The sequence below is a fragment of the Periplaneta americana genome, chromosome 4 (assembly GCF_040183065.1).
Source record: "Periplaneta americana isolate PAMFEO1 chromosome 4, P.americana_PAMFEO1_priV1, whole genome shotgun sequence".
Classification (NCBI taxonomy): Eukaryota; Metazoa; Arthropoda; class Insecta; order Blattodea; family Blattidae; genus Periplaneta; species Periplaneta americana.
Window position 1 is genome coordinate 196155751 of NC_091120.1, and position 11471 is coordinate 196167221.

Below are 11471 nucleotides of genomic sequence, written 5' to 3' on the forward strand. Positions count from 1 at the left end.
AAGAAATATAGTGACAAGTAAAGAGGTAAGACAAAGGGAGAAGTGAAGAGATATAAGATGAGAAGTAGAGAGATAAATTAAAGATATAATTGAGAACAAGGGACATTCAGTGAAAATGGAAAAAAAAAATAAATAAGAAAATAAAATCATGGGGGGGGGGGGAAGGAGAAATAAAGAAAAGAAAAATATATGAAGGTGGAATTAAATTTTTTTTTCGTGGATAAATCTGATGTCCGTGACGTTGTAGGCTGGAAGCCCCTGATATGTAAGAAACGGAGGCTGTAAAAGTTGTTGGTTTCAAAATTGGTGGCTGTGGATGAAAGTTAAATTCCAACTCGAGCCCTGGTCATAAAATCCGTTGTTACAGCTTCGGAAGTAAAGCTGCGATACAAATATCCGCGGTGCGTGGAAGTGAGCGAGCGGAGGATATTGCGTCTGCTTCCTTCTGGATGTGTAACGATCGTGTTGCAGTGGAATACTTACACTGTTTATAAACTTGTTCTGCCGCTAATTGCACGAAATGACGCCACCGCACATCGGCACATCTAGGAAAACACTTCCTAACAACAACTCACTAATAAGTGATAATTCGGAGCAATTACAGCGTTACGAATTCTCGGAAGTGAACAACACAAAAATCCTCTTAAAGAGAACGTTTTAGGATGGCCTGTGAGAAAGGAAATATAGCTACTTACAACACAGCTACCCATGTCCTCGTGGCAACGATAACATCGACACCACTGCTGCCAATAATAATAATAATAATAATAATAATAATAATAATAATAATAATAATAATAATAATAATAATAAGAAGAAGAAGTAGAAGAAAATGCGGAGACAAAGGCAGAAAAATATGAAAGAACGAAGAATGGTGGGTTTGCAATGAATGACCTTTAATAATAATAATAATAATAATAATAATAATAATAATAATAATAATACGTTCTAGATAAAAACGGAAAAAGTAAATCAATTTTATCATCAGACCGGAATGAAAACTGTGATAGGATGGCAATATTTCCTCCGGGCGTCCTTGAACTCTGAGTGCTATCTCCTCTTTCATACAAACGTGTAGGAAACGGGATGTCAGCTAGCACTCCCTTATCGCACGCTCCTCTATCAGTCGTGCTATTTCCATTCTAAAACCCAATGATAGAGTTCCCGTGAACCGCCATTCATTAATTTTTTTAATTATATATTTCACATAGTATGCTGCTGGTTGATTTGTACAGAATTTCCATTTGTCCCGTCTTTTGTCAGTACTGTTGTTATGGTAACAGGATTTGAATTTATGTTCACTGAAGAACGCAAATAAATACCGGTAAGCAACTCAATATAAAAAGCAGGAATATGAAGCATCCAAAGAAGAGGAGAAGGTTAAAGTGGAAGAGGAGAATGAGTATGACTAAGAGAGTGGAAGAGGACGAGGTGGGAAAGAGACAAAGCAGAAGGGTTGACGAGGTAATCTGAGAGGATAAGGAACAAGTGGAGAAGAGAGGGATCTAGAGCTGTTAAAGAATAACGGACTAGACTAAGAGAATGAAGTGGAAGAAGAGAAGCGTGACGTGAAAGAAAAGAGTGAAGTGTAACAGAATAATGAAGTGTAACAGAAGGATGAAGTGTAACAGAAGGGCAATATGTAAGAGAAGGGTGAAATTGAAGAAGGATGAAGAGTAAAGGAATGGTGAAGTGTAAGAGAAGGGTGGCGTGAAAGAAAAGGATGGGTTGGAGGAGAAAGGTGAAGTGGAAGAGAAGGGTGAAGTAAGAAAGAAGGATGAAATGTAAAATAAGTGTGAAGTGTAAGAAAATGGTGAAGTGTAAGAGAAAGGTGAAGTGTGAGAGAAAGATGAAGTGTAAGAGAAAGGTGAAGTGTGAGAGAAAGGTGAAGTGTAAGAAAAGAGTGAAGTATAACAGAAGGGTGAAGTATAAGAAAATGGTGAAGTGTAGAGAAAGGTGAAGTGTAAGAAAAGAGTGAAGTGTAACAGAAGGGTAAAGTGTAAGAAAATGGTGAAGTGTAGAGAAAGGTGAAGTGTAAGAAAAGAGTGAAGTGTAACAGAAGGGTAAAGTGTAAGAAAATGGTGAAGTGTAAGAGAAAGGTGAAGTGTAAAAAAGGGTTAAGTGTAACAGAAGGATAAGTGTAATAGAAGAGTGAAGGGTAAAGGAATGGTGAAGTGTAAGAGAAGGATGGTGTGAAAGAAAAGGGTGGGTTGGAGGAGAAAGTTGAAGTGGAAGAGAAGGATGAAGTGGAAGACAAGGATAAAGTATAAGAGAAGGGTGAAATGGAAGAGAAGGATACAGTATAAGAGAAGGGTGAAGTGGAAGAGAAGGATAAAGTATAAGAGAAGGGTGAAGTGGAAGAGAAGGATAAAGTATAAGAGAAGGGTGAAGTGGAAGAGAAGGATAAAGTATAAGAGAAGGGTGAAGTAGAAGAGAAGGATAAAGTATAAGAGAAGGGTGAAGTGGAAGAGAAGGATAAAGTGTAAGAGAAGGGTGAAGTGGAAGAGAAGGATAAAGTATAAGAGAAGGGTGAAGTGGAAGAGAAGGATAAAGTATAAGGGAAGGGTGAAGTGGAAGAGAAGGATAAAGTATAAGGGAAGGGTGAAGTGGAAGAGAAGGATAAAGTATAAGAGAAGGGTGAAGTGGAAGAGAAGGATAAAGTATAAGAGAAGGGTGAAGTGGAAGAGGAGGATAAAGTATAAGAGAAGGGTGAAGTGGAAGAGAAGGATAAAGTATAAGAGAAGGGTGAAATGGAAGAGAAAGTGAAGTGATGGACAAGGGTAAAGTGGAAGAGAAGGATAAAGTGTAAGAGAAGAGTAAAGTGGAAGATAACGGTGAAGTGTAAGAGAAAAAATGAAGTGTAATAGAAGGGTGAAGTGTAATACAAAGGTAAAATGTAATAGAAGGATAAAGTATAAGAAAAGGGTGAAATGGAAGAGAAGGGTCAAGTGGAAAATAAGTGTGAAGTGGAAGAGGAAGGTGAAGTAAAGAAGGGAAAAGTGGAAGCGAAGTGTGAAGTGGAAGAGCAGGAGATAGTGAAAGAAAAGTGGGTGATGTTGAAAAGACAGGTAGAATGAAGACATGGAAAATGTTAAAGTAAGCGAGGGAAAGGAGGAAGTCGCAGATGTGTAGAAGAGAACGGGAGGATTATGAACAGAAAGATTAAAGTGGTAGCGAAGAGAGATGAACTATATTTGCATGGCGTCAAATTGCAATAGAATCAGTTGATGCAGTGTCGGGTTTTTACACACTTGGCAGACAAAGCGACAGTTAATACGCAGTTCAGAAGGGCTGCGAACTGGCACAAAAAGCCACAACATTGTATCTTGGTGCAGCGCGACGCAAAAACATGACACAACGGTTCAGACTTTGTACACCCACTTAATGATCTCATTATCATTAGTCCAAAGTCAATGTTTTGTCACAGACAGTGCACAATAGACAGTGGCTATATTAGTGGCTTGGAGACCGGGGGACAGAATCAATTACAACGATTATGCAACTGTCAAGAGGAAGCAGTATCAGTGACAGAAACAAAACCAAGCAAAACTGGCACTGACCCGAAATGCAACAACATCATTCTGCAGGGAGTTTTCCCTCAACCCATTTAGAGCAAATACTGGGTAACTTTCGGCGCTGGACCCTTGACATATTTCGCTGGCATTATCACTTTCATTTCATTCAGATGCAAGATAATAATCACATTTGAAAAGCGTCGTAAAATAAACCAGTAAAAAACACTGCTTCATAAACTTACTATTGCAGTTAATTTCTTTGTACAGCCTAAACGCAAAAGTCCTACAGAAATTTTCCTATGAAAGCTTTAACTAATTTCAAATCAGTAATATTTTGAAGTTGTGTTACAGAAGTATGTTGCCATGAGAATACTGTATTTACTTACTTACTGGCTTTTAAGGAACCCGCAGGTTCATTGCCGCCCTCACATAAGCCCGCCATTGGCCCTTATCCTGAGCAAGATTAATCCAGTCTCTATCATGATATCTCACCTCCCTCAAATCTATTTTAATATTATCTTCCCATCTACGTCTCGGCCTCCCCAAAGGCCGTTTTCCCTCCGGCCTCCCAACTAATACTCTATATGCAGTTCTGGATTCACCCATACGTGCTACATGCCCTGCCCATCTCAAACGTCTGGATTCAATGTTCCTAATTATGTCAGGTGAATAATACAATGCATGCAGTTCTATGTTGTGTACCTTTCTCCATTCTCCTGTAACTTCATTCCTCTTAGCCCCAAATATTTTCCTATGAACCTTACTCTCAAACACCCTTAACCTATGTTCCTCTCTCAAAGTAAGAGTCCAAGTTTCACAACCATAAAGAACAACCGGTAATATAACTGTTTTATAAATATTCTATCTTTCAGATTTTTTGACAGCAGACTGGATGATAAAAGCTTCTCAACCGAATAATAACACGCATTTCCCATATTTATTCTGTGTTTAATTTCCTCCCGAGTATCATTTATATTTGTTACTGTTGCTCCAAGATATTTGAATTTTTCCACCTCTTCAAAGGATAAATTTACAATTTTTATGTTTCCATTTCGTACAATATTCTTTCTCTTTACTTACTTCCAGTAAAATTCCCGTATTTTCCCTAATCGTTTGTGGATTTTCTCCTAACATATTCACGTCATCCGCATAGACAAGCAGCTGATGTAACCCGTTCAATTCCAAATCCTCTCTATTATCCTGGACTTTCCTAATGGCATACTCTAGAGCAAAGTTAAAAAGTGAAGGTGATATATTCCATTTACTAAATACATATGCATATCAATTTCATAGGTCGGGAAGATCTTGGCCTTCTGCAATATGCAGTTCGTGGAAAAACATTTGACAGTAGCTGTGTAAATTATGATTAACGAAAAATCGAAATTATAAAAATATTTGAGGTTATAACATTTCATTTTGAACTAAGTGCTTCTATTTAATGTTAGTAGTTTTCAGGCTTGTTATTTCTTGAGTTCTGTAATTTCTTTCAACACAGAATTCTGAATAGTACTGATTCTAAATCATTGCATTATTTCTTTTTGTGTTTACTGATATTAAATTATTAATACCAGCATGATCGCCATGGCCTTCTAAATTCTCTGCCTGGAAAGGAACAATTGCGAATCGTCTGCGACAAAACAAAAGTGATGATTAAAAATCGACAATATTGCAGTGACAGAGGGCTTTGACTGGTCGGAACTCAAGGATTATTATACTCCATTGCTGTAAGGCTTATGTGTAACATTCAAACAGCTGTATTTCCACACTCGTTGAAAATTGGACATATGTTTATATGAACTTTTTTGCTCAGAATAACCCATACTACCTTACTACCGATCAATAATCACCATATATAATATAAAGAATTAACTGTAAGTAATGTCATTAATTTCAGGGGGTTATTCTTTGAGATATTTCAAAGTTTAACACAATTTTGCTCGTTTTTGCTTCTTTTTCGATGTTTTATATTAAACATTTCATAGCGTGTTTTGGAAAAGCCATTGATTTAATTCCCAATATGCTCGGTCTATTTAAGAGAGAAGGGTACTATGATAACCAGGGAAAGGGATTTGGAGTATTATAACGAATGGTGAAACGTAGTATAGATATTTGTAGCTCAGTGACTGTCAAGCGAGCTGCGTCACGGAGCATGGACGAGTACAGTCCACTTCATACAAACTTACATGCAACGTGCTGTAAACGTATTTAAGAATAAACAAATGTTATAGTTTAATGACATATAGTGTAATGAAATATCAATCTCTGCATCCTCGCATAGAAATAGTGATGGCTGATAGACAATTTGTCTTCTGTATGGTACTCGCCTCTGAATATGTAGAACTAAACGAAATGGCATTTTCAATTAATGCTATGTTTTGTTGATGAAACAATAAAATTATTCCTGCTGTGCATTGTTATAATAAACTGTAAATATCATTTTCAAATTTTCTGTTGCAAGGAAGGAAATTTTTAACATGGAAAAACTCCGCTCTACATCTGCAGAGACAATTGGAGAATAAGTACTTGAAACAAGATACGTCAATTAAATTCACATGTTGAATGACGTCTTTGTTAGTATATCTGAAATCCGACTAAGAATACTGTACCCATCATTTTTAATCAAAACTTTGTTCATTTTTTCACCAACACGGTTTCCTACTTCACCTTTTACTGCACTCAGTTTATTTACAGTAGTCCTCATAATATTTATTTGCTCAACTAGTTCTACTCCTGACTTTTCTAATCGAATAATGGCATCCGGTAAATATATAAAAAAAAATTACTTAATATCCACGACTTCTTTCTCGATTGTTCTATCATTTAGCAGTTCCTGGCGTATTTGAATCGCAGCCGCGTCATCGGGCTCGAAAGACTGGACCACTTTCTTCGCAGATTGGAGGTGATGTGCGTAATAATTGCAAGCTTCTAACCATGACCCCCAGCTCTTAAGAACTGGACATGGGGGAAGCGACAATTTAGGGAATTGTTTCCTGAATTTTGATACTCGATCTGGAGCTTTTACAAATATAGTCTTTCAATTTTGTGTTGTTAGTTGGTTTCACTTTCGGCATTGTACCTGCACTTCACCACTCTGAACTGCAAACCTGCATGTTGAAGTTCTTATGCGACAACTGTCCCGTTCACCTGTTGTTGACGTGTAGAGATCTGCGAGTATGTCATGGAGGGGAGGACTTTGTATAAAGAGTTGTAAACAAATGACTGTGTAGATGCCAATACTAGCTTTTACTGCTCCAAATTCCGTTCCCTAATGATAACAAATGATTGAAAGAATTTTAGTTTTGTCCTTTAAATGTGCAGACATTTTATCCGAAAAAAAAAGTAACAATATAATATTCCTTTGCAGAACGAAAAGTTACATTTGTTCGGATCATATTTCTGTAAATTTAAAGAACAAAACTAAAATTCTTTCAATAATTTATTATCATAACACATTGCTCTCTTAAATTAACTTAGCATACTGGGAATTGCATAAATGACTTTCCAAAAACACGCTATCGAATGTTTAAGATAAAACGATTTTTATCTATAAAAGGAAACAATAACGAGCTAGAAGGTATTAAACTTTTTTGTTTGAAATATCTCAAAGAATAACCTCCTGAAAATAATGACATTACTTGAGGTTCACCCTGTATAGTCTTACACAAATCATTGAATGTGTAAATGAAATAAAACGTTTTAGTTTTTTGGACTATAAAGAATGTCTTTTTTATGCAACACAGAAAGCGAAATTTCATGATTTTACTGAAATGAGAAAGCAATACTACATTATGCAACGAGCCTATAATGGTAGTAATTAAGACGCGAGTATGTTTATGAAACGAGCGCAAGCGAGTTTCATAATTTTCATACGAGCGTCTTAATTACCATTATAGTCAAGTTTCATACGACTTTTTATGCTGGACCATAATGATTTTTTCCGGCAATTGGTGAAATGAATTTGCGGGAATGTGCTTTGTGAAAGGCTGGAAGATGACGATGAATTTATGTTAATTTGTGTGTTGTTTTTTTTTTTGACTGAGTTTAATATTGTCTAATCTCGCGCTAGTTGTCTTTCGATTGCATATCCGAGAATAATCGATACTTGCGCTTTCATATTGCTACAATGGTATTTTCTGAATGGTGGAACACCTGAACTTTAATGAGGTCCATTAAAGGCCTGCTACCAGGTGTATAATTACTACAGTTCGGCATGGTCGAGCATAAATGGTTTTATTTATGTACTAGCCGTACCCGTGCGCTCCGCTGCACCCGTTAGAAATAAATATAAAGTCATTACATAATTAAAATAGGACATTTGAGCCAGGGAACATTCGTGTTTGATAGAAGGATAAATCGTTTAGTATGTTATTTAATTTAAATTGTATTAAAAAAATTAAAATGCCATCATTTTGATCCAGAGACATAAACATTATTTTAGGAAATACAGGAAACGAATGTACAGTATAGCCTATCAAGTTTTCTGTGCATAAGAACCTATTTTAATCTCACCTCGATTCACTCAGAAGTTACTGTAATAACATTATAGCATTATGTCCATCTAGAGAAACTACACTTTCAAATGGTGAATTAATAATTAATTATACAAATCGGTTGATTTAGCTTCCGATATTACTTCATACAAACACAGAAACATTCTCTGTAGGCTATGTTTCATAGTTTTCGATTGGTGTTGTCCAAGGCCCCTCATAGACGAAGTCATTTGTTTTTTATTTCATTACACCGCCTTAGATGGCGTTGTTATTGCAATTTTGAAACTCATTTATCTCATTAAATATCAGTCCAATCAAAATTTTGCATAGAATAAAACTTATCGGAAATTATTTTTAAAGAAACGTTTGTTATGTAACATTTTTCATGAAAATTAATAATAAGGGAGATATTTCGATTTATTTAATTTAAACCACCTTATAACCCCCCCTTTTAAATAAAATATTTTGAATGCCATATAGCCTAAATTAATTTATATTTCAATTTTCATATAAATCGGTTCAGCCATTATCGCGTGAAAAGGTAACAAACATCCAGACAGACAGACAGACAAACAGAAATTTAAAAAAACCCATTTTCGGTTTCAGGATGGTTAATTATATATGTTAGGACCAATTATTTTTGGAAAATCGAAAATTACCAGAAAAATGTTGGCTCTAGATTTATTATTAGTATAGATGCCTTTTGAATAATAATTCAAGAAAATAAACTATAAACAGTAATATCATTCACAACATGGTAATCGAGATGAATTATCAAGTGGCAAATACGCACGAGAAATTAAGTATTATCTAAGTAAACATTTATTTGTTGAACTGCAAGTCTTGTTTGATTCGTATCTCTTACAAACTGTTCTGTTTTTTTAGCAAGCCCATAGAGATGCTGGAATGTCTTTAGAACTGCCTACGGACCACAGCTCCCTTCCCAAATCCCTTTATCGTCATAAATTTTCATAACTCTCTTACATCTCGGCCGTAAATAAACTTAAAAACATCTAAAGAACTTCATGTCACAATGCACTTTGCGAGACCCACATTTAATGGACCCATAAAAATACCATTAAGCAATGCCTATATGCCAGAATCACTAAAGGGGTACGCCTATAGCGCTGACAAGGTTAATATTAAAGTTCATTAACAGAGACGCCGCAGGGAAGATTATATTCACTTAACTGCCTCATCACTTATTTGCAACCTTAAAGTAGACAAGCTGTCACAATCAGCTGATCAGAACCTGTCACTTATATAATAGACTTGCGTCGGTGCATCCAAGCAGAAAGTGGCAAGAAAATACCATTGCTAGTGTACAGAGAGTAACAAAACACTGAAAGAGCTTCCTCAGCCAAATAAACAAGAAAGAAACGTTAAATGACTACTGTTACTAAGAAACGAAATATAAAAAAGATGAAAATCGTACTGCACTCACCTATTATGTTACAGAAAATGAAATAAATTAATTATATAGAAAAAACTTATGTCAACAAGGTTTTCAATAGCTGAAAGAGCTTCCTCAGCCAAATAAACAAGAAAGAAACGTTAAATGACTACTGTTACTAAGAAACGAAATATAAAAAAGATGAAAATCGTACTGCACTCACCTATTATGTTACAGAAAATAAAATAAATAAATTATATAGAAAAAACTTATGTCAACAGGGTTTTCAATAGCTGAAAGAGCTTCCTCAGCCAAATAAACAAGAAAGAAACGTTAAATGACTACTGTTACTAAGAAACGAAATATAAAAAAGATGAAAATCGTACTGCACTCACCTATTATGTTACAGAAAATAAAACAAATAAATTATATACAAAAAAACTTATGTCAACAGGGTTTTCAATAGCTGAAAGAGCTTCCTCAGCCAAATAAACAAGAAAGAAACGTTAAATGACTACTGTTACTAAGAAACGAAATATAAAAAAGATGAAAATCGTACTGCACTCACCTATTATGTTACAGAAAATAAAATAAATAAATTATATAGAAAAAAAAAACTTATGTCAACAGGGTTTTCAATAGTGATGAAAGAAAACATGGGCACAAAAAACAATCCATGACGTCACACTGAAAGAACTTGAATATGTAAGCACATATTTTTCTTACATCCCACACGTAAATGGATGTAAGAAATCACTTCACTTTGAAACTCCAGTGGAATAAAATGACATAAGGTAAGACACTTGCATGGATTTAAATAATTTAAAGGGGTTTTATGGTTGCATGTAAACACAGACACTTATTGTATAACACTCGGAATCGACACATTTTATTTATTATTAATTACGATATGGCACTACAATTTACAATACCATAAATACTGCGACGAATAAATTCTGATGCATCATGCCTTCTTCATGTTGCTACACACACGTTTCACTTTAATTAAGACCGCTGTAACGTCAGTTTACACACGTTCGCGTACAGAGGATCCCACATTATGTTGATGTGGGTGAGAAAGTTGTGGTCGTAACGGAACTAAGTAGAAACGCAACCCGCTCGTCAGTCCGCCCACACGTATGCACGCACACGCAGCCGTCCTCGAACAATGCCGGTAACAGACTGAATCTCCGCGCGGGGCGCTGGAACTGTCAGGAGTAGCAGGAGGCCGTGGCAACTCGCTCTCTCTGTCCCTCTCCGGGCGCGCGGGAGCGCTACGGAGCCACGGACTCGGAACCGTTCTCACACTGTGTGCAATGATCACTGTTTTATGACATATTTAGAAACTGTCAAAATATTATGAAGTCTTTGCTACGCTGTTGAAATTATTACGTTTACAAATTGACTATAAATTTGTGTAGCTCAACTGATGAACAGTCTACGCTTATAAGAATTGTATATGCTGTAAATTGAATTAATCTCCTTGATAGGCATTTTACAACTTTGGATAGATCAACTGATGAACAGTCTATGCTTATCAATTGAATTAATCTCCTTGATAGGCATTTTACAACTTTGGATAGATCAACTGATGAACAGTCTTTGCTTATAAATTGAATTAATCTACTTGATATGCATTTTACAACTTTGGATAGATCAACTGATGAACAGTCTATGCTTATAAATTGAATTAATCTCCTTGATAGGCATTTTACAACTTTGGATAGATCAACTGATGAACAGTCTATGCTTATCAATTGAATTAATCTCCTTGATAGGCATTTTACAACTTTGGATAGATCAACTGATGAACAGTCTATGCTTATCAATTGAATTAATCTACTTGATATGCATTTTACAACTTTGTATAGCTTAACTGATGAACAGTCTACACTTATAAGACTTGTATATGCTGTAAATTGAATTAATCTCCTTGATAGGCATTTTACAAATTTGGATAGATCAACTGATGAACAGTCTATTCTTATCAATTGAATTAATCTCCTTGATAGGCATTTTACAACTTTGGATAGATCAACTGATGAACAGTCTATGCTTATCAATTGAATTAAT

The 11471-nt window shown here is 35.5% G+C and overlaps 1 protein-coding gene across 7 annotated transcripts in view; it reads right to left on the bottom strand.

Moving 5' to 3' along the window:
* The window catches only part of PDZ-GEF (PDZ domain-containing guanine nucleotide exchange factor), a 504712-nt gene extending 493950 nt beyond the window's left edge, over positions 1 to 10762 (bottom strand). For 2 of the 7 annotated variants that reach the window (XR_011331894.1, XM_069824559.1), the window contains exon 1: positions 10331 to 10762. The gene's annotated coding sequence lies outside the window, so the exon portion shown is untranslated. The remainder of the gene's footprint in view (positions 1 to 10330) is intronic. The other 5 variants (XM_069824560.1, XM_069824564.1, XM_069824562.1 and 2 more) reach the window with 3 other exon arrangements.
* Positions 10763 to 11471: the final 709 nt, after the last annotated feature.